Below are 26,235 nucleotides of genomic sequence, written 5' to 3'. Positions count from 1 at the left end.
ATAACGAGGATGTGTTTGACATGCTGGATTTGAGTCTATGTTCCATTGAAGAAAAGAAAAGGAAACTTTGTTGAGTATCCATTCTACACTGAGCACTTTCCTTGACTATTTCATTTAACACTCCAAGGACCCCTTGAGGTAGATGTTATCGCCATTTTGCAGAGAAGAAATCTGCATTTTTATTTGAAGTTCTTAAACATGGTAAACGACCCAATTTTCTGCTTTTTGCTTAACAGTATTTTGCAGACATTTTATCACGTTACTTCATGTTTTCCTTTTTTTTTTTTTGCTTTATAAATAAATACATACTCCCTCCTTATTCTAAACAGAATTTGAAGCACTTCTGTCTTGATGTTTATCATTTTAACAGTTGTATAATGTCCCATTAAGTCACCCTAATTTATTCAACCAATTTCCTACTGTTGACAGTTTGGCTCTCTTTGCTTTTCGTGGTTTTTAAAATTATTTTCTGTAACAAATGATCCTGCTAAAAAAAAAATCTCCGCACGAATATTATTTTGTTATGGAAATTTCCGCAAGCGTGGAATACTGCATTAAAGGGGATAATATTTTTGGTGTTTCTTTATAGAGACTAGCAAATTGCCCACCCAAAGGAGTATGCTTTATTTGAGAGTAAAAAGCCAAAAACAAACAAACACATACCAAAAAAACTGGTTTTCTACAAAAGAAATTAATTTTCCACTTATTCATAAAATATTCTAGTGCTGTGATGGGTGGCAGGCACCGTGCCAGGGGCTAGGGACAAGGATAAGCAAGGCCAGGTCCGGGCCTCCAAGCAGCGCGCTGTGGAGTCGGGTAGAGTAGACGAAGTGCAACAGGCACCTGGCTGCAGCCAGGGAGGACCGCGCGCCCCTTCGCGCAGGAGAGTGGAAGGAGGGAGCTGTTTGCCAGCACCGAGGTCTTGCGGCATAGGCAACGCTTGACCTGAGTCTTGCAGAATGAGTAAGAGTTTGGGCACGCGATTTGTATTTATTTTACTGTGAATCTCTGGCCTTATATCAGAAAAAAAAAAAAAAAAAATTGTGCCACCCTCGGCACAGAGAACGTTGGTGGCGTCGTAAGCGCCCTAACCTTTCCATCGCCAAGGAGTAGGGGTCGGGGAAGAGGACAGCGGGAACAGGATTTGGGAGCCGGGAACCCCTGGATCGGCACGGGAGAGGGCAGGAGAGGACCTGAGCGCGGGGCTCGCCGTCTGCTAGGGACCCGAGCCGGCGTGTGGCCCTCGGGGAACCGAAGACACGCCCTCAGCGACCCTGAAGAGTCAGCTAAGCTCTCTGCGGGCTAAGGAGACGGTGAAGGAACCGGGACTAACTGGGGTGGGGGTTAGAGGGCAGCCCGCGAGTGGGCTACGAGGGGAGCTGGGCTCGGCAGTCGGGGACCCCGAGGGGGCAAGCGGGCGGGGAGCAGGAGAGGGGCGGAGCTCCGGGGCCGGGGCCGGGGCCGCAGCGGCCGCCCAGAGGGTCTGCGGGGGCTGCTGCGGCCGGACCCGAAGGCGGGCGCCAGGAGCGCAGCGAGCCAAGCGCGCCTCTCCAAGACCGTGACCTTGGCATAGGGAGCGGGGTCTGCGCGCCGTCCTGAGATCAGACCCGAGCCCATCCTCGTGGAGACCCACGGCCGAGGGGCCGGAGCTGCCTCTGTGCGAGGGAGCCCTGGCCGCGGCGCAGGTAGGACCGGGGAGCCCAAGGAAGGCTGGCGGAAAGCGCCCCCGGTGGGGGAGGGGCCGTGGCGGGGTCTGGGGGCCAAGGGCTCGGGGCCGAACGAGGGGCACACGCCGGAGCAGCTCCAGCCTGGGAGCATTGGGCGTGAACGTGGGGGAAAGTAGGGACCAGATTACAGGATCAAGGCTTTCCCCGGCTCAGAACTGGATTGTTCAGTGCCCCTAGAAGGGGCAGCGGGTCGCCCGCGCGAATGAACGGGAGCGCGCACCAAAAGGCCTGCTGTTGGTTGTTTCTTGTGCCTCTGCCTTGTTTCTGCCTGTGATATAGTCAGAAAGGACTCTCTTTCCACGTGTTAACAAGGGGACAGGTAGCTTTTACAGAGTGTATGAATATGGAGGGGAGGGCCACAGAGTCAGCTCTGGCCCCAGGGGCCGTCAGTGCCCCCACAGGATTCCTGGTCCAAGCTACCAGCTGTCTTGGGGACTTTGCTTCAGGGGCATCAAATTAGATTGTCAGTTCCCGGGGCCTGAGCACCAGCCTCCATGTGTATTTCCTGGGGAGAAAAAAAAAAGGGCATACCAGACTGATGGAGTCTTATCATTATTTTAACATTATAGCTTTCAATGGATAACATGCATATGTTTCTTTTTTTAAGTCAAACAATACAAACATTTATCTTCTAGAGGCAATGCCTGCACTAGCATGTGTGTCTATTGCTGTCTCCTTTCTACACCCATAGCCTTTCCCACTCTACGTGTTCTGTCACCGTCTTTTGATTCTTTATCCAGAAAATGATGTCACCACCACTGCCCACATCCCTTAATCTCCAGTGTTCCTTCTTGCAACGCCTCTCTTGTCCTCAAATATTTTTCACCAGGTTGTCCTCAGGGTAGGGAGCCCACTAACGAGAAGACATTTCGTTTACTTGCTTCAATTATCCCAGAGATTTGAAGAAAAGGCACATTGGGGAAGAGTCCCTGACAAGTTCTAAACACACTTATCTTTCCCCTTAAACTGGATCTTCCAAGTGCAGTTTAGGTAGTCTGTTACTGAGAGAAATAATGCAGGCTGTTTTCTGAAATGCTCTGGATTTCCAGAACTTAACACCACAGTAGTTCCTCTTCCTTAAAACAGAGTTTCATCAGTCACACCTTGCTGTTGCTTTTCCCATCTCCACTCCAGGATTCCCTAACTGGCATGCCTAGGATTTTTCCTCTGTAGGAACCTGGGAGAGCGGGTGCTTTATACCTGCCTCCCAGGTGTCCAATGAAGGAGCTGAGGGACAAAGCTTTGTGGTGGACAAAAGGGGAGGGGAAGATGTAGGAGAAGTTGGAGAGGAAGTAGGAAGGAAGAAGCAGGCCGAGACCCTTGAGTAGAGAAGACTCCTCGAGCACAGAGCCCTGTCATTTAGGAACAGTTTCCATATAATTTCTAAGAGACCACACATGCGAGTTACTTCCTGCCAACAATCAGCAGTCAGCTCTGTTCCAAGACTTCTTCTATGCTAGACCAAAACATAGTAAGTGAAAAAAAATCAGCAAATCAACCAGTTTTTGTCTCTATGATAAAACAGAGTGGTTGAAATTAAATTAGTTAAAAATTTTCATTTTCACTGAATTAGCAGGTTGTTTAGGAGCTATGTCCATTGTTTAAAATCACCTAATAGGTACTCCAGTCTCCACATTTTTCCTTTATTTTGTTTATCTTTTCATATTGCATAACCTTGAACTGGATCCCAACCATGTCAGAAAGTTCAGGCTGATTAGAAGCTGCCACTTCTAAGACTTTTTGGTGGGAGAGAGTGGGGAGGAGAGGGTGAGAAAATAATGACTGATCCTTGTGATAGGGTAGGGGTATAATGAAGAGGAAGAAGTTTTTGAGACTGGTGAGGAGTTGCATATAATTCTTAAGATAACACAGCAGTGAGTAAGAGGTAAAAAAATCGTTCATCATTCATCATTCAAAATGTTTATAGAGTGCCTAGCTATGTGCCAGTCACTGGGAACTAACTGGTATATAAAACCAGGTGAGGTCCCTGCTCTCCTGGAGCTTATAGATGCTTTGGGGTGGCAGCTGTTAGGAAAATAAATATTGACTATAAGTTATTACAAACTAAGATAAACTGTCTAAAGGAAAGAAACGAAGTTCTTTGAGGGTGTATACAGACTGAACTGTGAGACCAGGGAAGGCTTTCTCAAGGAGATCTCCCTTGAGCCAAGATTCAAAGATGGAGAGGAAGGTTGAGGATATATTTGTTGTTGATGTAGGACCAGAATGTATCCATTAGGAATGGTGTTTGGCTGCTAGTCATTAAGAAGACTGACCGCCCTGTGACATTTGCTGTACTACATGAGCACATGTGCCAACTTGGCATTTTTGGCACTTTGGGAAAGAATGCTCTGTTATCACAGTATCAATTGCATTGTCTTCAGTTGGTCATGGTTTGCCATTGCTGTATTCTTGCTTTATAATTAAATGTTTCAATTAACTTTATTCTTATCCACTTATTTTATTGTGTACAATAAAATGTGTGCATTGCAGTTCAAATGTGAATCATCCATATTCCCATTAATAAGGTAAATATATATATAACCCTGATACCAAATGTGGTTTATACACTGACTGTTCAATGTTATCACTAAATAGATTCTTTGATAGGTGAAAATAGGTGTGGCAGGTGGGCTGTAATATCTTCCTTCCATCCCTAGCCACTGCTCTAACTGGGAGGATGCCAGAATTTTTCAGTTATTCTAAAGCTGCATGATCCTTTTCAAAGATTCATATACAGCTCTTCAGTAAAGAAAAAAATCACCAATTGCACTGAAGCAACATATTTAACATTCAAACAAATATTTTTATTCATTCAACAGTGTTTACAGTAAACCTTGTATGTGCCCAGAGCTGTGCTAGACAGTATAATTAAAACCAATTACTAGGACAGAGTCCCAACATTTAAGGAGTTCATAGAAGTCTAAGAGAGGGAGTCATGCTCATCCATGTGCAGATAGTATTGTGTTCATTACAATGAAAGCATAATCAGGGTATGTTGATGTATAAGGGAAGGGAGTGGTCAATTCTACCAAAGGAGGAACGGTCAGGGAAAGGTTCTTGGAGGAGGTAAAGCTTGAGTTGAATCTTGAAAGGTGAGGAGTGACACCAGGTAGACAAAAGAAGAAGGTATAATGGGAGAGAGATTCATATGCAAAAACAAGCAATTAGCAACAACTAAACCAGAGGCATGAAATATCATGGCAAGTTCTAGGACCTGCAAGTGGTTCAAGGAGCTGAAGCATAAGGAGCCAAGAGGTAGGGAGGCTAGCAAGGTGGCTAAAGTATGCACGATGGGGTCACAGAAACAAAGGTTTGAGTCGTGGTTCTGCCACTTTCTAGCTGTGGGACCTCAGTTAAGTAATTTAGCCACGGTAATTAATGGTAATAAAGGTAATACTTCCCTCATAGGATTGCTGCAAAGATTCAGATAAGATATGCACAGATTATGTGCTCAGGAATTGTTGGCTATTCATTATTTATTCTAGGGCAAAGGAAGCTGCTGGAGGGTTTTACATAGAGGAGTGACTCGTGAGCATTTTTGCAGTCACTCTGGCTGCATGTGGATGCTGAGTTGAAGGGGGGTCATTTGGAACAAAGTAACTATTTAGAGACATTATAACCATTTAGATAATGGTAATGGTGGCCTGAACCATGGTGGTCATGGCAGCAACCATGGAGAAAACTAGCTAAATGCTTGAGATATCCTCAAAGTAGACTCCACCACAGAACTAAGTTACTCATTAGATGTGGTCAGTGAGGGAGAGGATTTGAAGAGGTGAAGCCTGAGATTCTGGTCTGTTATCCTTTGACTCTGTCATTCAAGTGATCTTGGGATAGAAAAAAAGAAGTGAGTATCAACCAGGACTGGGGATCAGGAATCTGGGAAGTGCTTGTATACAGAGAACTTCATGATTGGTACCAAAAAAATGCTATCTCTGATTCAGAAGAGCCCTTGACCATTTCTGTGTCTGAACATAAAATAGGATCAGTTAATCCATACCAAATATAATATCCATCTTCTCTCTCTCTCTTATTCTCTCTTTCTATTTCTGGGAGGCTTTCAGTTCAAAGTGGGTGGACATTAGACTTCACCTATTTGTCATTGCCTTGAAGCGACACGTGTACCTTGCCTGACACCAGCCTGATTCACTTTTTTCTCCTTTTTCTCATGTCTTCTCATATACAATAAGCACTAATTGAGGTGCCCACACGGACTTTATTAAAGTCCATGAGAATTAGAGGATTCAGGTAGTTCCTATTTCATCATGCAATGCAGTCTTGGTAACCACAGTATCCATTCATAAGGCAGGAAACTATACAGACATGTGTGATAGTGTTTGTTGAAAAGCTGCCGAGAGCTTTATTACTGTTTCCACCGAAGGTGGATACTAGGAAGTGCTGATTAAGGGTGTGCTTTTGGATTCAGTTGCTCAAACAACTGTATTATTACTCAAAGCCACAGAAATGAACATTATAATTAGGCAGAGCCAAATGAGTGAGATGGTCAAATATGAAATGAGGAAAACAAGGTCAGCCTCTGCCATGGACAGTCTAGTTTGGTGGAAAGTGGGCTTTCTATCTCTGACCTTCAGCATGACATTAACCTAGCTGAGCCTCAGGTTTTAGTGGTGGACATTCCTTTGAGATCTGTGAAGCTAAGGTAATGTCTCCTTCACAGGGCGGTTGTGAAGTTTAAATGAGTTAAATGTGCTAAACACAATGTGTGGCGTATGGTGGGTGCTTAACTAGCTCATATCCTTTGGCTCAGTTAATCCCCAGGGTCTTTCCTCACATTGAAAAAGCAGGAAGCGTGCAGATTTCTTGGGTTAAGTAACCTGAATTAATTTGTTTTAATGTGCTTTTCATCTATGATTGATTTTTTTTCCCTGGGAACCAGGGTGGAAACCTGTTTTCCTCCACCCTCAGTGAATGCTTATCAGTGATGATGGGGGCAAAGGTAATATGATACCTGCAGAGAGGAAACTAATTTTAGCCATTCTTCCTTCAACAAGTCTGTCACACACATGCAAGTAAAATTACTAACAAATAGAAAAATTGAGTAATTTGACTTCTTCCTCCCATATTTTCTGTTGGTAGAGTTCCTGTTAAGCATATTTTTTGTTTATCTTTTGTTTTTCATGTAGGTAGAAAGAAGCAGGCTCAAATAAATTGTAGTTGTACCCCTCAATAATTGTTTGTCCTTAGGAACAAAGTTTTGCTTTTCTTCTCTTAACAGAAGTTGATGGTTGAAAGAATTATCATATCTTTCATATAGTTTTTCTAAATATTCTATAATTTGACATAAGCTTTTAGTTTAGTTTTGTTCACCAGTTGGGTCCCAACTGCATGTCAGATTCGTTGAGTTGGCACTGTGTACTCAACACAGTTGAGTTGAGACGCCAGCTGTGGTGCCCAGATCTCCAGTCTGGTAGCCCTTGTGAGAGAGACTGGGTAGGAAGAGAAGTGGGGTGGAGGGTGCAAGCTGATCTTAAACAGCTGATGGTGGTGGGGGTGACACTCAGGCTGAGGCTCTCTACCACAGCTTCAGGCTTCCAGTGCATCCAATCATGCACTCCTTTGGGTCAGGATCTGGGTCTACTCATCCCTATGCTCCAAGCCCCTGCCCATTAGAGCCCTTGTGCTAAGTGCTTGTCGATTAAGAGATTCGGGGAAAGGTAGTGAGGAGGCTAGGTAATCTTCTCTTTTCACACTCTTAAAAATGAAAATAGTCCAAGTAAAGTTTATGCAATTATCAACCAATTTCCATTCATCCTCATCTTTTGAGAGGCAGTACACTACAGTGGTAATAGCCTGGGGCCAGGAATTAGACTACCCAAGCTTGTATCTCAGTTTGACAGCTCACTGGCTTTGTGACCTTGGGCAGGTTGTTCAACCTCTCTATGCCCCATTTTCCTTATCTGTAAACTGCAGTTATTAACACTACTTACCTCTTTAGTTGTTGAAAGACTTATATGAGCTAATACACGTTGTTCAAGCTCATCAAGTGTAGACAGCATGTCTTATTCAACATTGAAACTCCAGAATCCATCATAGTGCCTGGTACATTGGAGGAGCTGAATGAATGAATGAATGAATGAATGAATGAACAAATGAATGAGTGACTTGGTGAATGAACAAATCTCAATATGTAGACTGGTATAACAGTCAGCAATTGACAAAGCACCCTCTTAATGTTAATTCATTTGATTCCCAGAACATGTCAGGAGATAAATAAGGCAGCTGAGCAGGGAAGGTATTATCTCCATTTTACAAATTAGGAAACCAGGGTACTGAAAGGTTGGCTTGCCAAAGAAAGTGCAACTATAAATAAAAGATCTGGTTAACGTTGCTGATTCTACTTACTCCTAGCTCTCTGCTCTTCCCAAGATTCAGCTGCCTCTCCACCTTACACAGATTTCACAGAATTCAAAGGATGTCCACCAGCAAAAATGAAAACACATAGCTTATTTAGCTTTCTGAAGAAATGAGTTTCTTACTGTAAATACACTCGGTCAAGTTAAAACTTAAAGTTGCAACTTGAAGTTTGGAATGTTTTTATTTTTTGGAGAGGGGAGCAGTGGATATTTTGTAAGAATGAGGAAGTTCTTTCTAAGTATGAAAGTAGCAGAGAATCATGAAGGAAAATATTGATAGATTTCATTACATAAACATTTAAAATACTTGGGTTTTTTTGTTTTTTGTTTTGTTTTGTTTTTTTGAGATGGAGCCTTGCTCTGCCACCCAGGCTAGAGTGCAACAGTGTGATCTTGGCTCGCTGCAACCTCTGCTTCCCGGGTTCAAGCAATTCTCCTGCCTCAGCCTCCTAAGTAGCTGGGATTACAGGCACACATCACCATGCCTGGCTAATTTTTGTGTTTTTAGTAGAGACTGAGTTTTACCATGTTGCCCAAGCTGGCCATGAACTCCTGACCTCAGGTGATCCACCCGCCTCAGCCTCCCAAAGTGCTGGGATTACAGGCATGAGCCACCATGCCTAGCCCACATTTAAAATACTTGTATATAAAAAGTTATAATTAAATTAAAATGAAAATAAACTCAAAAAATTTTGCAACAAATATGCCAAAAGGTTCAAATTTGTAAATATAAAGAGCTCATAAAATTTAATAGGAAGAACATTAAGACCATGGTTTCAAAAAATTACCCAAAGGATGTAATGGTTTTCAAATGAAGACAATCACATGGATGGTGAAACATACAAATATTTTAACTTTTCTTAAATAAGGGAAGCACTTTTACAATGATATACCAATTTCCTTATCAGGAACATTAAGATGTTGAAGATAATGCTAGTGGAGTGGGGCACAATGGAAACTGTCATAACAAATTACCTGGAAAACAATTGTCTTAAAACTGTTCACAGCCTTTGACCAAAGAATTTCATTTTGGGGATTGTATCATTAAGAAATTATCAGAAATATGGTTAAAGACTTATTCCCAATGATGTTCTTCACAGTGAGTATTTGAAACTGAAACACAAGAAAAAGCCTGTGAGTCCAACAATAAGGGAATGGTTAAATATAATGTGGTGGATAGGAAGCAGTATAGGCTAGCAGCTAAAAGCATGATTTTGAGTCTTACCACCTGGATTCAAATTCTGGCTCTGTCATGTAACTGTCATGTAACTCTGCCCTGTAACTTTGGAAACTCTCCAGGCCCTACTTTTTTCATCTGTACAATGGGGACAATAAGAGTATCAAACATATAGGGCTGTTATGTGACTTAAATGGGTTCATACAGGTCTACACTTCCAAAATCTTCAAAGCTCTAAACACCTAAAGGTTTTATGTAACTTAATTAGCAGCAAAACATCAGTGAGCTGACACAGATCTACTTTATTCTATTTACTGTGACTAGATTTGGCAGATATAATCAATGTTAATCCCTTTCCATAGTTTTACCTTTCTTGCAGAATCTCCAAGATTCTCATTATGAATTAATAACAATCCTACACATTTGAAAAGACTAATTTTGAAGTCAAAGCTAACTAGAGAGCAAGTATATGTATTTTGAACTAATCTCTTGCCCAAGAAACTTTCGCAAATCTTCCATCCCAGGGCTCTCAAACTTTAAGGTGGGGAATATTCTTAATGCATAGATTGCCAATGTCCATCCCCTAGAAAATCTGATTAAGCGGGTCTGCAGTAGGAGCCAAATATATGTAGTTCCTGTGAGCTCCCAGGCGATGATGGTGAGGCTGATCTGTGGATCACCTCTTTTCTCTGCAGCTGCCTCTCCAGCTTATACAGATTTCATGGAACTCCTGTCCACCAGCAAAAATGAACACACATAGCTTACTTAGTTTTCTGAAGAAGTGAACTTCTTACTATAAATATGCTCAGTCAAGTTAAAATTTAAAGTTACAACTCGAAGTTTGGAAAGTTTTTAACTTTTGGAGAGGGGAGCAGGTAGCCGCACTCTAATCCACTCCTTCTTTAATTTTCATCACCCCTCACATTGTATCTTTTTACTTGAACCTTTTCATTTCTGAAAATCTTCGACCTTTTTTTTTCATATTATCATTCTCCTATTCTCTCATTTCTGGTTTTTTTTTTTTTTTTTTTTTTTTTGAGTCTCACTCACTCTGTCACCCAGTCTATCGTGCAATGGGGCGATCTCAGCTCACTGCAGCCTCCACCTCCTGGGTTCAAGCAATTCTCCTGCCTCCAAGCAATTCTCCTGCCTCAGCCTCCCAAGTAGCTGAGATTACAGGCATGCACTACCACGCCCGGCTGATTTTTGTATTTTTGATAGAGACAGGATTTCACCATGTTGGCCAGGCTGGTCTCAAACTCCTAAACTCAAGTGATCCACCTGTCTTGGCCTCCCAAAGTGCTGGGATTACAGGCATGAGCCACCGTGCCCGGCCCTATCCTCTCATTTCTATGGAGTGCTTTTATTCTTAGGAATAGTAATGTAATAAAATTATTTATCAGTTTCTGAATACTTACCATGTGCCAGTAACACAGTTAAAAGTGGAAAGTTTCTTGGCCAAGAGATTAGTTCAAAATACATATACCTGCTCTCTAGTTAGCTTTGACTTCAAAATTAGTCTTTTCAAATGTGTAAGATTGTTATTAATTCATAAACAGAATCTTGGAGATTCTGTAAGAAAGGTAAAACTATGGAAAGGATTAACATTGATTATATCTGCCAAATCTAGTCACAGTAAAGTAACACAATTACTACAGTTACTTTATTTTTTTATCCTTCTGACAACCCTGAAAGGAGGGTTATTGGAAGGGTTTTTATACTTTATGCTTTTTATCCTGGAAGGGATAAAAACCCTCCCAATAACCCGCATTTAAGTGATGAGATGACTGAGGTCCTAGGCCTGAGGGTTTGTAGGTGGTGGAAACTAGTCATCTTGGCCCCAAAGCCTAAGCTCTTTTCATTTTACTGTCCCGCGCATTTCACATGGTGGTACACATCCCGTGCTCTCCAGTCTACATGCCTTCTCATTCCTGCCTCCATTACTTAATTCCTGCAGAGTCCCCAGCTTGGAACTCCCTATCTCCTTATCACCTATTCAGGTACCAATCTAGGCCTTCTATAACATGAAGTGTCCCCAAATATACTTGCACAGCCTACACTCAGCTGCATCTGTTGTTCCTAGTTGGCCTTTTATCATATATGCATTTGTTTTTTTTCACCAAGGGATTTTTGTCTTCCTAACTGGATTTAGAGCTCTTTGAAAACAGGGCCCATCTCATGCATCTCTGGATCCCCCTTGGAACAGCCATGGTAAGGACTGATTGCCTCCTTCATCCCCCACTTTCTACTCTTCTTCCTTCCTGTCCCCCTACTCACCACTTGTCCCTTCCTATCTTGGTGAAATCAAGCCACACCAACAAGAAGGCAAAAAAAAATAGGCCAGGTTTCACCTTTCTAATCTCCCTCCCTGTGTGTGGTTTGTTAGTGTTTGCCTTGTGGTTCCACAATGTCATGAGAGGGAAGTTTTTTTATGAGAAGGAGCTTTTCTCATGAATGTTGTGAGAAGGAACTTTTCCTCTACTTGGCAGAGAGGTACTAGCCATGTCTTATAACCCTTGTCCCTCTTGAGGGTTTCCAGAACTCCCTTCCTTCTTTCCATGTTTATTCAAATTCCGTTTTCATTATTGTACTTCCCAGTTTCACCCAACATCCATGTTATCACCCAAGTATATATGTCAAGAGTCCTTGCCTGCCCATTCCCAGCTTATACATCTATGGAGCTACTTTCTGCAGTGAGATCTGTTGGGAGCAGCATGGCCAACACATTCACTTGGTCCGTACACTTTGGTTATATTCTTCCCTGCCACCTCCCTTCCTCTTCCTCCTCCTTTCTTCTTCTTACTTTTTCCTCCTCCTCCTCCTACTTCCTGCTGCTCCTTCTCCTCCTTTTTCCTCCTCCCTCTCTTTCTTCACTTCCCTCCATCCCTCCTCCCTTCCCCATCTTTCTGAGGTTATTACTCCTATTATTAGTTGGGCAGTGTTATCAACCCACTATGACAGCAGTCAACACTCAACTTACACATCCCAGAGCTTGTAATCTTCCTTTTGTAATTTTCCCACAACTTGTCATTTCCTTGTAACAGGGCTACAGAGCAGCTGGGCCTCCCAGCAAAAGGGTGAGATTTCCTGTGGTGCTTTCATTTCCTCCCCATCCATTTAGTACAAAAGTGCTGGTTGTGTTTGTGTTACAGGTTCATGCAGCTACACTGCTACACTGACACCACCACTATTGCATAATTTCAGATTGAATTAATTTTCTTGTTCAAACGGGTTTTTCTGACCCATATTTATGAACCAGCTTTGTGGTGTTCTTGATGCTTTCCTTTGGTGTGTTCTGTAATCTGAATTTCTTCTCTTTGGTGCCTCATTCCATGTGCTATTCTTGGTAGTTTTCATAGTGGAACACTAGGGGAAAAAGTTATCCTGAGGAATATCATTTACTGTTTATTTAGTGTTGACAATGCGTTAGGCATTATGCTAAAGATTTTATACATTTCTTCGTCTAATCCTATCAAAAATTTTAGGTAGTTATTATCCCAGTACACATGGGAAAACTGAAGTTTAGTCAGGTTAAGTGATTTGTATGAGGTCTCATGGCTAGTAAGTGGAACAACCTAGATTCAAAATCAATTCATATCATTCCAAAGCCCATAGTCAAAAATGTAGTTTATGGAATCTTTTAACTCACCTTTTAAAAATGTAATGAGTTTTTCAATAGCTCTCTCATACCCTGCTGTGAGAGTATAAATGAATACACCCTTTCTGGAGGGCAATTTAGCAATACATATAAAAAGCTTTTTAAAATATTCTTATCCTTTAATCTAACAATTCCCATGCCTGAGTTTATGCTAAGGAAATAATCATTAATATGTTCAAAGATTTTACCCTAAGGAAATTCAGGATGGCCATATTCATAATATGAAATATTTGAAACAGGTTGTATGTCCAATAAAAGAGAATTGGCTAAATAAAGCATGATACATAATCAATGAAATACCAAATAGTAATTATAAATCATGTGGAAAAAGACTATGTAGTGACATAGAAATGTGTTTATGATATAAACACATGGTACGGTATGGTAAATAACATAAATGTATAGTATGGTAAATAACATATGCAACATATGGTATGGTAAATAACATACCATAGGATTCAGATTAAATCAATTTTTAAAAAATAGATACTACAAAATAAACTGAAAGACAAATGACATCAAACTAGGACATGAATATGTAGCATATATTTAAAAATGTGAAAAGCTGTGAGATGAAGTAAGGTGCTGGAATTAAGACTAATTTTTATTCTTTTATCTTTTTTACTATGTAATAATTAATTTTTAATTGACATTTACTTTTTTTTAACTTTTTGGTTTTTGTTTTTGGGGTTTGTTTTTGTTTGTTTTGTTTTGTTTTTGAGGCAGGGTCTCACTCTGTCACCCAGGCTGGAGTGTGGTGGTGAAATCACAGCTCACTGCAGCCTTGACCTCCCCAGGCTCAGGTGATCCTCCCACCTCAGCCTCCCAAGTAGCTGGGACTACAAGCGTGCCCCACCATGCCCAGCAAATGTTTGTATTTTTTGTAGAGATGGGGTTTCACCATGTTGCCCAGGATGGTGGTTATTTTTTTAATAGGAAAAATGTCTGCATGTTGTCCCCTTTGCTACCCCCAGTTTTACTGAGGTATAATTGACAAATAAAATTGTATATGTTTAAGATGTATAATGTGATGATTTGACATATGTAAATATTGTGAAATGATTACTACAATCAAGCTAGTTAACATATCCATCACCTCACCTCAGTTACCTTTTTTTGTATGTGTGGTCACAACATTAAAGATCTACTTTCTTTGCCAATTTCAAGTGTACAATACAGTATTATTAACTACAACCAAGATGCTGTACATCAGAGCGCCAGAATTTATTCATCTTAGAGCTGGAAGTGTGTACCCTTTGACCAACAACTCTTTGGACTTCCATCTTGGGCATTTCCTCTGTTGGTGTTTTTATGCTAACTCCTTGGTCATTTTTTTGCCCACCAACCTGGTGGGCTGAGCTTGGGAGCTAATCATTTGGCCTGGAAATATTGGCACAAAACTGAACTTTTGTCTGGTGCTGTGTATCCTTGTGTGGCTCCGGTGGGAAATTCATAACTTGTTTGAGCAAAGCAAGCTAACTAACTAAATGTCCTTTCCACCTCCCTCTACTAGTTTTGTGAACCCCAGCAGCCCTTATTTTTTCCTCTAGAGTTTAGTAGCTATCTTTCTTTACCTTCACTCACATTGTGAAGGAAAATCTATACTTTTTTAAAAATTACAAGACCTTTGACCAATGTTCATATTTATCAGTGTTCCCATTTTATATTTACAATTTCCCCCATAACCAAATAAGCATTTCTATAGACACAACATTCTGTCTCCTCAGTTTCTTTAATAACTCTTTTTTTCTTAGTTTGGGTTTTCATTTGTTTTTCTTCTCTTTTGACTCAGCGTGTTTTGTTTGATCCAGTGTCAGGACTAGGCCACTTCCCAACTGCCTTGCGCTGTTGATTCATATCGATCTCGTAAACTCATCACATCGCCTCCCCTTCTTTCAGGCTTCAAGATGTCCTTGCAGAGTTCCCCATTCCTTCTTCAGCTTTTCTTTCTGCTGTCATCACTTTGATCATCTGTCTGCCAGCTTTGGCTTCCTTCATTGACCCCCTTTCATTCCTTGCCTATAAAGTCCACCTATCAGTCTCTCATCTATTTTTATTCTTCATTGACTGTTTCAACTGCTAGTCCTGAGTCTAATCATTTAAGCCTTTGATTTGGGCCTTCCCTGAAGCATTTTTTCAGATCTTTTAAAAAATGGCTCACCACTCTGACTTCTCAGAGCTCTGCAGAGCTTTTTGACTCATGCTTTTTTCTTTAGGGCATAATTGATTATAGAAGGAATAATTAACCTCAGGAGATAAAATACTGAAACAACATCAATTAGCATTCCTTCTATTAAAAAAAGTTTAGATAAAAAGCAAGTCATCTTTATAAAGAGCAAATTATCTGTAGCCAACTCAGAGAAAAGGATTTATGACACAGAATTTCCGCCTCTCAGAATAAATGCTGAGGAGATGATCAGACAAATGTTAAATAAGTACTTGCAAATAAGTAATTGAAATGTTATTTGTAGTAGTAAAAACTTAAGAAATATCTTAAATGCCCAGCAGTACATGATTGGCTATGTAAATTTTGACTCATGCATACTGTGAATTACTAGGAGTCATTAAATATTATGTTTTTGTGATAATATGTACGTATTTATGATAATAAATATACATTTTGAATAAAAAGTTGCAGACCAGAATGTATAACATGATCCCATTTCTGTAAAAATCGTATATGTATGTATATATATAATCACTGAAATAAGGTCTCTTGGTGATGGGCTTTTTGAGGGATTTTTTATTTTTTGTTTCTTTTTGTTTCTTCTTTCTACTTTTCTACATCATTCGTGTATTTTACAGTTAGGAAATGTTGTTTTTTAAACAAATAAAACAACTATTAGTTTCTTAGTGAATTACATAGCTAACTTCATTTTTTAATTGTTCATTTTATATCTTCCTAACATTTTACTATGAAATTACTCAAAAAAATTTCTTTTTATTATAAAATTGTAATTCATACTAGAGATAATATGTTTTATATATACATATATATGAGAGGATATATATATATATATATGGGGGATAAAGAATAATTATAAAATGGACACCTGTATTCCCAAATTCAGCTTAAGAAAATTAATTCTTTGAAACCTCTTTGTATTCCTAATCAAATCTTTCCTGCTCTTTCCTCCAAAGAAGTAATCATTCCCAAATTTGTATTTCACATTTCCTCTTTTTATAGATTTATGATATTTACATATTCAGTTCATTATGCTACTACTTGTGTTACTATAATGCACATTAGTTCATAAACAATAAGTAAATAAGGGAATTGCGTCAATATACATGGAAGTCACATTGCTTATACATCTTTCCCCATACATAAATGATCTGTACCACCAAGGAACTGCAGCTGCCTGCAGGGTACACTAACACAGCTGAATACAGCAAGCTGTGAATTTCTGTACATGGAACTCATCCACTGCAAGTTCTTCCTCTTGGCTCGCTTTGGCCTTCTATTCAATCTGAGAAGTGCTTATTATATAGTTCTTCCTGATCTTTGGGCATTTTATCCTAAGGTAGGTTCTTCAACCCTTCCTTAAACCTTCTCCTAAGAAATTATCTTCCTTTTTTCTATATGCTGAATTATTGTATTTGCAGTGGTATTTGTTTAATGTAAATGGAGAAAGTAGTATTTATTGATTAAGAATGTAATTTGCCTTATAATTTTCCCAGTGTTTTATTAGGATTTTTATTGTTTTATTAAATTCTGGTTACAAAATTATAGAGGATCTTTTTCTCTTTTTTCTGTATAAAAATAGTCCATAATCTGTTACTTTTAATCCTTAGTTTTGCAGAATGTGAGGGTTTAAAAAAAAACATATATTACCAAAAAGAAAAGACTGATTTCATAGAAGTAAAAAGTAGAATAGTGGTTACTAGAGGGTAGGAAGGATGCGGGGGTGGGAGGTGATAACCAGAAGTTGGTTAAGGTACACAAAATTACAACTAGATAGGAAGAGCAAGTTCAAGTGCTCTACAGGACTATACCGTGACTATAACTAACAACAATTTATTGTGTATTTTCAAATAGCTTGAAGAGCAGTTTTTTTTGTTTGTTTGTTTGTTTTTTTGAGATGCAGTTTCGCTCTCGTTGCCCAGGCTGGAGTGCAATGGTGCAATCTTGGCTCACCGCAACCTCCTCCTCCCCAGTTCAAGCGATTCTCCTGCCTCAGCCTCCCAAGTAGCTGGGATTACAGGCATGAGCCATCACACCTGGCTAATTTTTTGTATTTAGTAGAGATGGGGTTTCATCATGTTGGTCAGGCTGGTCTCGAACTCCTGACCTCAGGTGATCCACCTGCCTTGACCTCTCAAAGTGCTGGGATTACAGGCATGAGCCACCACACCTGGCCAAAGAGCAGATTTTGAAAGCTCCCAACACAAAGAAATGATAAAGTATTGAGGTGATGGATATGCCAATTACACTTATTTGATCATTACACATTGTATACACGTATTGAAATATCACACAGTACCCCATAAAATGTATAATTATGTGTCAAATAAAAATCATAATAAAAGCAAAATAAATACACATATATATATATTACCTTATACCAGAAACAGCTGTATCCCTAAACAATATATTTTTAAATGTTTCATTGTTTTGAGTTCTGTACAAATGGAGTCATGCTCTTTGCATTTTTTCAATTTTTTAAAAAATGTATTATATTTGTGAGAGTAATCCATGTTAATGACTATCACTGTAGTTTATTCATTTTTACTGCTGTTTAGAATTTCAGTGTATGAGTGTGCCAAAATTTATTTATCTGTTCTTCTGTCAGTGGAGCAGTTGGTGTTTGTGGTTTCCTGCTGTTATAAAAAATGTTATCAATATTTTCGTACGATTCTTTGGCACATGTACAAAAGTCTCTAGGGAATTATACCTAGGAGTAAAAAACATTTATGTTTATTGAACAATGCAAAATGGATTTCCAAAGTGATTTTACCCATTTAAACTTGTTCATTAGTGTAAGAGAGCTCAGCTAAGCACATCCTTGCCAACGGTTGAATCACTGCCAAATTGTTGTGGTTTCAATTCGATTACCAATGAGTATATGCTTCTTCTCTTTGTCCATTCATATTTTTTTCTCCATGTAATGCTTGTGAATATCTTTTGCCCATTGGTTTTCAAGTAGGAGTTTTCTATTCTTCTTTCAATAGGAATGCTATATATTCTGGATACTAATCTTTTCCGTTTACATTGCTGTAACTATCATCTTCCAATTTGTGGCTTATTTCACTTTTAGGTTCTTTTTATGAACAGTACTTCTTAATTTAATGTAATTGAATTTATCATTTTTTGTTTCACCTTTTGTGGCTTTTTTTGTTGTTTAAGAAACCTTTCTTAAGAATAGTTATAAAGACATTCTCCTATAATTTCTTCTAAATTCTTAAAAGTTTTTCCTATCACATTTAAATCTTCAAGGCATTTGCAATTGATTTTTGTGTATGATTTGAGTACAGATCCAAATTAATTTTTTCCACAGGGATAACCAGTTGCCTCAATACTGTTATAGAATAGTCTGCCCTTTCTCCTACCAATACATAGTACCATCTGTCAATTATCAAGGTCCCATGTATGCATGAGTCTGCTTCTGAGCTCTGTTCTGTACTGTTTGCCTTCCCTGCCATTATCAACTATCTCAATTATTCCAGCCAAATATTAAACTTTGGTAGTAGATAGGGTGAGCCTCCTTTCTGTGTTCTTTTTCTTCTGAAGTATTGACTGTTTCCAACTCTTTGCTTGTCCACATAACTTATAAGAATCAACTAGCCAAGTTGTGAATTTGCAACACACACATACACCTATTGAGATTTTTTATTAGAACTGCGGTGAATTTGGACAGAGCTGACATTCCAACAATATTGAGCCTTCCTATCTGTATGAACACAGGAGAGACAGTCATGGGTTGCTTTACAATGGGGATATGTTCTGAAAAATGCGTTGTTAGGTGATTTCATTATTGTTCGAACATCATAGAGTACACTTACCCAAACCTAGATGGTATAGCCTACTTACACCTAGCTATATGGTATAGCCAGTTGCTCCTAGGCTACAAACCTGTAGAGCATGTGCCTGTATTGAATTCTTGTGGGCAGTTGCAACACAGTGGTAACTATTTGTCTGTCTAAACATATATAAACATAGAAAAGGTACAGTAAAACATGGTATAAAAGGCCAAAAAAAATGGTACACATGTATAATAAGGTACTTACCATGAATGGGACTTGCAGGACTGGAAATTGCTCTGGGTGAGTCAGTGAGCGAGGGATGAGTGAATGTGAAGGCCTAGGACTCACTGTGCACTACTGTAGACTTTATAAACACTGTACACTTAGGCTATACTAAATTTATCTTTAAAAATAAAGTAATTGTACTATGATGTTGGGATAGGTAAGATGTCACTATGTGATAGGAATTTTTTAGCTCCATCATAATTTTATGGGACCACCATGGTATATGCAGTTTGTAGTGTATGACTATATTTAGATTTTCTTTAATGTCTTTCAGCATCTGAATTTTTCTCCATAAAGTTCTTGTACATCTTTAGTTTATTTTCCTTTTTTCATTTTTTTAAATTGATGAATAATATACATAGTTTGTGGATACCTGTGATAATTTAATACATTCATGTATCTTGTAAAGATGAAATCAGTGTACTTGGGATATCCATCACCTTAAATACTTGTCATTTTTTAGGCTAGGACCATTCCAATTCTTCTCTTCTAGCTATTTTGAAATATACAATAGATTATTGTAAACTAAAGTCACCCTGCTGATCTTTCTAAACACTGTCTTATTTATTTTACCAAACCTTGTATTTGTACCCATTAATCAAGTTCTCTTCATCCCCCAAGCTTCTGGTGACCACTAGTCTCCTCTGTATTTTCATGTCCACTTTTTAGCTCCCATATATAAATGAGAACATGCGCTATTTGTCTTTCTATGCTTGGCTTATTTTACTCACTATAATGATCTCTAGTTCCATCCATGTTACAATAAATGATAGGACTTCGTTCTTTCTTATGGTTGAATAATATTCCATTGTGGACAGGCCCCATATTTTCTTAATTTATTCATCTATTGATGGGCACTTCAGGTTGATTCCATATTCTGGCTATTGTGAGCAGTGCTGCAATAAACATAGGAGTGCAAATATCTTCTTGATATATTGACTTTTTTAGATATCTGTCCAGTAGTGGAATTGTTAGATCATATGGTAGTTCTATTTTTCATATTTTGAGGAACCTCCAAGCTATTCTCCATAGTGGCTGTACTAACTTACATCCTCACCAACAGTGTATGAAGGTTCCCCTTTCTCCTCATTCTCACCAGCATTTGTTATTACCTGTCTTTTTTACAAAAACCGATTTAACTGGGGTAAGATAATATCATGTTATAGTATGATTTGCATATCTCTGATGATACATGATGTTGAGCATTTTTTCATATACTTGTCAACCATTTGTATGTCTTCTTTTGAGAAATGTCTATTCAGATCTTTTGCCCATTTTTTAATTGCGTTATTCGTTTTTTTGCTATTGAGTTGTTTGAGTTCCTTATATATTCTGGTTATTAATCCCTTGTCAGATGGGCAGTTTGTATGTATTTTCTCCCATTCTGTGAGTTGTCTGTCCACTTTGTTTATTGTTTCTTTTGCTGTAAAGAAGCTTTTTAGTTTGATGTAATCCCATTTTTCTATTTTTCCTTTTTGTTATTTGTGCTTATGAAGTCTTACCCAAAAAAATCCTTGCCCAGACCAATGTCCTGAAGCATTTCCTGAGTGCTTTCTTCTGTTAATTTCATAGTTTCGGGTCTTATATTTTTGAATCAATTTTGACTTGATTTTGGTGTATGGTGAGAGACAGGAGTCTAGTTTCATTCTTCTGCATATGGGAAGTTACCAGTTTTCCCAGCACCACTTATTGAAGAGACTGTGATTTCCCCATTGTATGATTGTGGCACCTTTATCAAAGCTGAGTTGCCTGTAAATGCATGGATTTCTATCTGGGTTCTCTCTTCTGTTCCATTGTCCTACATGTCTGTTTTTTTATGCCATTATGCTGATTTTGTTACTATAGCTTTGTAGTAAATTTTAAAGTCAAGTAGTGTGATGCCTCCAGCTTTGTTCTTTGCTCTTTGGCTATTCAGGGTCTTTTGTAGTTCCTTGTAAATTTTAGGATTTTATTTTCTATTTCTGTGAAGAATGCCATTGGTCCTTTGATAGGGATTGTATTGAATCTGTAAGTTGCTTTGGGTACTATTGTCACTTTAACAATAACAATTCTTCTAATCCATGAGCATGGAATAGCTTTTCATTTTTTGTGTGTGTCCTCTTCAATTTCTTTTATCAGTGTTTTATAGCTTTCCTTATATAGATTTTTCACTTATTTGATTAAATTTATTCCTAGATATTTTATATTCTTTGTAGCTATTATAAATAGGATTTTTTTATGATTTCTTTTTCAGATTGTTCACTGGTGGTATATATAAATGTTACCGATTTTTGAGTGTTGATTTTTGTATCCTGCAGCTTCACTGAATTCATTTGTCAGTTCTAATAGTTTTTTGGTGGAGTCTTTAGGTTTTTCTCATTATAAGATCATGTTGTCTGTAGACAAGGCTAATGTGAGGCCGGGCGCGGTGGCTCACGCCTGTAATCCCAGCTCTCAGGGAGGCAAGAGGCGGGAGGATAGCTTGAACCCAGGAGTTCGAGACCTGCCTGGGCAATATAGCAAGACCCCGTTCTCCAGAAAAAGGAAAAAAAAAAAAAGACAAGGCTAATTTGACTTCTTCCTTTCCTATTTGGATGTTCTTTACTTCTTTCTTTTGCCTAATTACTCTGGCCAAGGACTTCCAGTACTTCATTGAATAAAAGTGGTATAAATAGTCATCCTTGTTTTCTTCCATATTGTAAAGGAAAGTCCTTTAATTTTTCTCCATTCACTATGACGTTAGCTGTGGCTTTGTCATGTATGGTCTTTATTGTTTTAGAGGTATGCTCCTTCTATGCCCAGTTTGATGAGGGTTTTTTTTTTTTAATCATAAAGGTATGTTGAATTTTATCAAATGCCCTTTAAATATCTATTAAAATCACATAGTTTTTGTTGTTGGTTCTGTTAATGTGATGTATCACAGTTATTGATTTGAGTATGTGGAACCATCCTTGCATCCCTGGGATGAATCCTGCTTAATCATGGTGAATGATTTTTTTAATGTGTTGTTGCGTTCATTGTGCTAGTATTTTGTTGAGAATTTTTACATCTGTATCTATCAGGAATAGTGGCCTGTAAGTTTTCTTTTTTTGCTGTGTCCCCATCTGGTTTTGGTATCAGGATAACGCTGACCTCAAACAATGAGTTTGTAAGTATTCTCTCTTCTTTAATTTTTTTGAAATGTTTGGATAGAGTTGGTATTAATTCTTCTTTAAACGTTTGATGGAATTCGTCAGTGAAGCCATCAGGTCCTGGGCTTTTCTTTGATGAGAGACTTTTATTATGGCTTCTATTTCATTACTCAATATTGGTTTATTGAGGTTTTGGATTTCCTCATGTTTCAACCTTCGTAGGTTGTATGTGTCCAGGAATTTATCCATTTCTTCTAGATTTTCCAGTTGGTTGGCATAATAGTCATAGCAGTCTGTAATGATTCTTTGTAATTCTTCAGTCTCAATTGTTATGTTTCCTTTTTTGCTTCTGATAGTATTTAGTTGGGTCTTCTCTTTTTTTCTTATTTACTCTAGTAAAAAGTTTGTGAATTTTGTTTGTCTTTTCAAAAAACCAATTTTTCATTTTGTCGACCCATTTTTTTGGTCTCAATTTCATTTATATCTGCTCTGATTTTATTATTTCTTTCCATTAATTTGGGGTTTGGTTTGTTCTTGCTTTTGTAGTTCCCTGAGGTGCATATTAGCAAATATTAATAGCTCTAAAGGGAGAGATAGACTGCAATGCAATAGTATTGTATTGCAAAGTCCCCTACAACAAGTAGAGGACTTTAACACCTCATGCTCAGTAATGGACAGATCAGACAGAAAATCAGCAGGAGAACATCAGAGTTAAACTACACAACACACCTAATAGGCCTAACTGACATTTATAGAACATTTCACCCAACTGCTGTAGAATACACATTATTTTCATCAGCAGATGAAACATTCTCCAAATAGACCATATCTTAGGCCACAAAACAAGTCCAAACAAATTTTTTTAAAAATGGAAATTATATCAAGTATCTTGTCTGACTACAATGAAATAAAACTAGAAATCAATGATAAGAGGAACTTCGGAAACTTCACAAACACATGGAAATTAAACACTGTTTCTGAACACCAATGAGTCAATGAAGAAATTAAGAAGGACATTTTAAAATGTCTTGAAATGAATGAAAATGGAAATGCAACATACTAAAATCTATGGGATACAACAAAAGCAGTACTAAGAAGGAGGTTCATAGCAATAAATATGCTTCTATCAAAAAAGTAGAAAGACTTCAATGGTTCATTTTATTTTTGAGAAAATTACTTTTCGTTACTGTTGTAAGTAGCAACTACTTATAATAAACTTCCTTCCTAAGAGTAAACTTCTTTCCTGAGAAGGAAGTAAATAAACTTCCTTCCTGAAAAGGAAGTTCATACCATTAACTCTGATGTTTCTCTGTTGATTTTCTGTGTGAATGATTGGTCCATTACTGAGAGTGGGTGTGAAAGTCCCCTACTATTACTGTATTGCAGTCTATCTCTCCCTTTAGGTCTAATAATAACAAAATGTGTTATTATTGTAGCAAAAGTAGTACTAAGAAGGGAGTTCATAGCAATAAATTAATATCTCAAAAAAGTGGAAAAACTTGAATAGTTCATTTTATTTTTGAGAAACTTTTTATTTTAAGTAGTATCTACTTACAAAGTATATATTTCACTTATCAATTATTAATGGAAATACAAATGATTCTTTTATACTTTATATCAAGCAACTTTGCTAAATTCTCTCTTTGTTTTTTCTTTAGACGGGTCTCACCATGCTGCTTAAGCTGGGCTCAAGTGATTCTCCCACCTTAGCCTCTTGAGCAGCTAGGAATACAGTCACCACACGCAGCCTAAATTTTCTTATTAATTCTAATTATTTGTATGTAGATGTTAAGATTATCATGTTTTCTGTAATTAATGATCTTTTTTTCTAAACTTTACATGCTTGATATATTTTTGTTATATTACTAAGCTGGCTGAAACCTCTGGGAAAATGATAAAGAGAAGTGATGATGGGGCATCCTTGTCTTGCTCTTGATTTTTAAAGGGAAGACTTTTAAGATTTTTGTCAGTAAATGTGGTATTGGGCATAGATTTTTTTAATGATCACTGTTTATTACATTAATGATATTTCCTTCAACTCCCAGCTTGCTAAGGTCTTCCCATGAAAGGATGTTGAATTTTATCAATTTTATCTTTCTCCCCAGGGGAGCAGACATCTGAGACTAATGAGTTGGCCTCTGGAGACCTGGAATGTGTGGAAAGCATGTTTGGCTTCTTTCCCTCCAGCACTGGATGGCTACGTATTTTGGAACATGCCTTCCTCATACTGATTAGAAAGAGTGAACCTGAAGTTTAGCCTTGAAGAAAAAGGAAAGAGTGCATGCCTTAGATGTAGATTATTTAGGCTAATGTGGTGGAGGAAAAAGATCTTTTGTGTAGTTCACTCTCAGTCACTAGAGGTTGACATTGGGGCTTGTGGGTCTCAGCTAATATTCTCAGTATATACATTTCCCCTGAAATCTTGAGGGCAGGATTTCTAAGTCCCCAGCCAAAAACCACCTCCTAATGCAGTAGTACTCAAACTCAAGTGTGTATCAGAGTCACACATTGTTGGGCTCCACCCGAGTTTACGTGACTCAGTAGGTCTGAAAATTTGCCTTTCTAAGAAGTTTCCAGTTGATGCTGATACTGTTGGTCTTGGAGTCCACACTTTGAAGAACACTGCCCTAAAGCAGTCTCTCTGAAACATCTTCACACCAAAAAAAGCCCAGGACCAGATGGATTTACAGCTGAATTCTACCAGAGGTACAAAGAGGAGCTGGTACCATTTCTTCTGAAACTATTCCAAACAATTGAAAAGGAGGGATGTATTAGTCCATTTTCATGCTGCTGATAAAGGCTGGGCAATTTACAAAAGAAAGAGGTTTAATTGGACTTACAGTTCCACATGGCTGGGGAAGCCTCACAATCACAGCAGAAGGCAAGGAGGAGCAGGTCACATCTTATGTGGATGGTGTCAAAGAGAGCTTGTGCAGGAAAATTCCGCCTTATAAAGCCATCGGATCTCATGAGACTTATTCACTGTCACAAGATCAGCACGGGAAAGACCTGCCCCCATGATTCAATTATCTCCCACAAGGTTCCTCCCACAACACGTGGGAACTATGGGAGTACAATTCAAGATGAGATTTGGGTGGGGACACAGAGCCAAACCATATCAAGGGACTTCTCCCTAACTCATTTTATGAGGCCAACATCATCCTGATACCAAAACCTGGCAGAGATACAACAAAAAGGGAGGAGCCAAGATGGCCGAATAGAAACAGCTCCGGTCTACAGCTCCCAGCGTGAGCGACGCAGAAGACGGGTGATTTCTGCATTTCCATCTGAGGTACCAGGTTCATCTCACTAGGGAGTACCAGACAGTGGGCGCAGGTCAGTGGGTGCACGCACCATGCACGAGCTGAAGAAGGGCGAGGCATTGCCTCACTCAGGAAGTGCAAGGGGTCAGGGAGTTCCCTTTCCTAGTCAAAGAAAGGGGTGACAGACGGCACCTGGAAAATCGGGTCACTCCCACCCGAATACTGCGCTTTTCCGACGGGCTTAAAAAACAGTGCACCAGGAGATTGTATCCCGCACCTGGCTCAGAGGGTCCTATGCCCACGGAGTCTCGCTGATTGCTAGCACAGCAGTCTGAGATCAAACTGCAAGGCGGCAGCGAGGCTGGGGGAGGGGCGCCCGCCATTGCCCAGGCTTGCTTAGGTAAACAAAGCAGCTGGGAAGCTCGAACTGGGTGGAGCCCACCACAGCTCAAGGAGGCCTGCCTGCCTCTATAGGCTCCACCTCTGGGGACAGGGCACAGACAAACAAAAAGCAATAACCTCTGCAGACTTAAATGTCCCTGTCTGACAGCTTTGAAGAGAGCAGTGGTTCTCCCAGCACGCAGCTGGAGATCTGAGAACGGGCAGACTGCCTCCTCAAGTGGGTCCCTGACCCCTGACCCCCGAGCAGCCTAACTGGGAGGCACCCCCCAGCA

At 39.1% G+C, this 26,235-nt stretch overlaps 1 protein-coding gene across 2 annotated transcripts in view; it reads left to right on the top strand.

The window, feature by feature from the left end:
- The first annotated feature begins 818 nt into the window (after positions 1–818).
- The window catches only part of CASR (calcium sensing receptor), a 112,966-nt gene continuing 87,549 nt past the window's right edge, over positions 819–26,235 (top strand). Inside the window, exon 1 of one of the 2 annotated variants that reach the window (XM_002813225.5) lies at positions 819–963. The gene's annotated coding sequence lies outside the window, so the exon portion shown is untranslated. Of the gene's footprint in view, positions 964–1,481; positions 1,686–26,235 lie in introns of those variants that run through there. The other variant, XM_063722641.1, reaches the window with a different exon arrangement.

Source organism: Pongo abelii, chromosome 2 (genome assembly GCF_028885655.2).
Source record: "Pongo abelii isolate AG06213 chromosome 2, NHGRI_mPonAbe1-v2.0_pri, whole genome shotgun sequence".
Classification (NCBI taxonomy): Eukaryota; Metazoa; Chordata; class Mammalia; order Primates; family Hominidae; genus Pongo; species Pongo abelii.
Note: the sequence above shows the minus strand (reverse complement) of the source record. Positions and strands in the feature narration are given on the sequence as shown.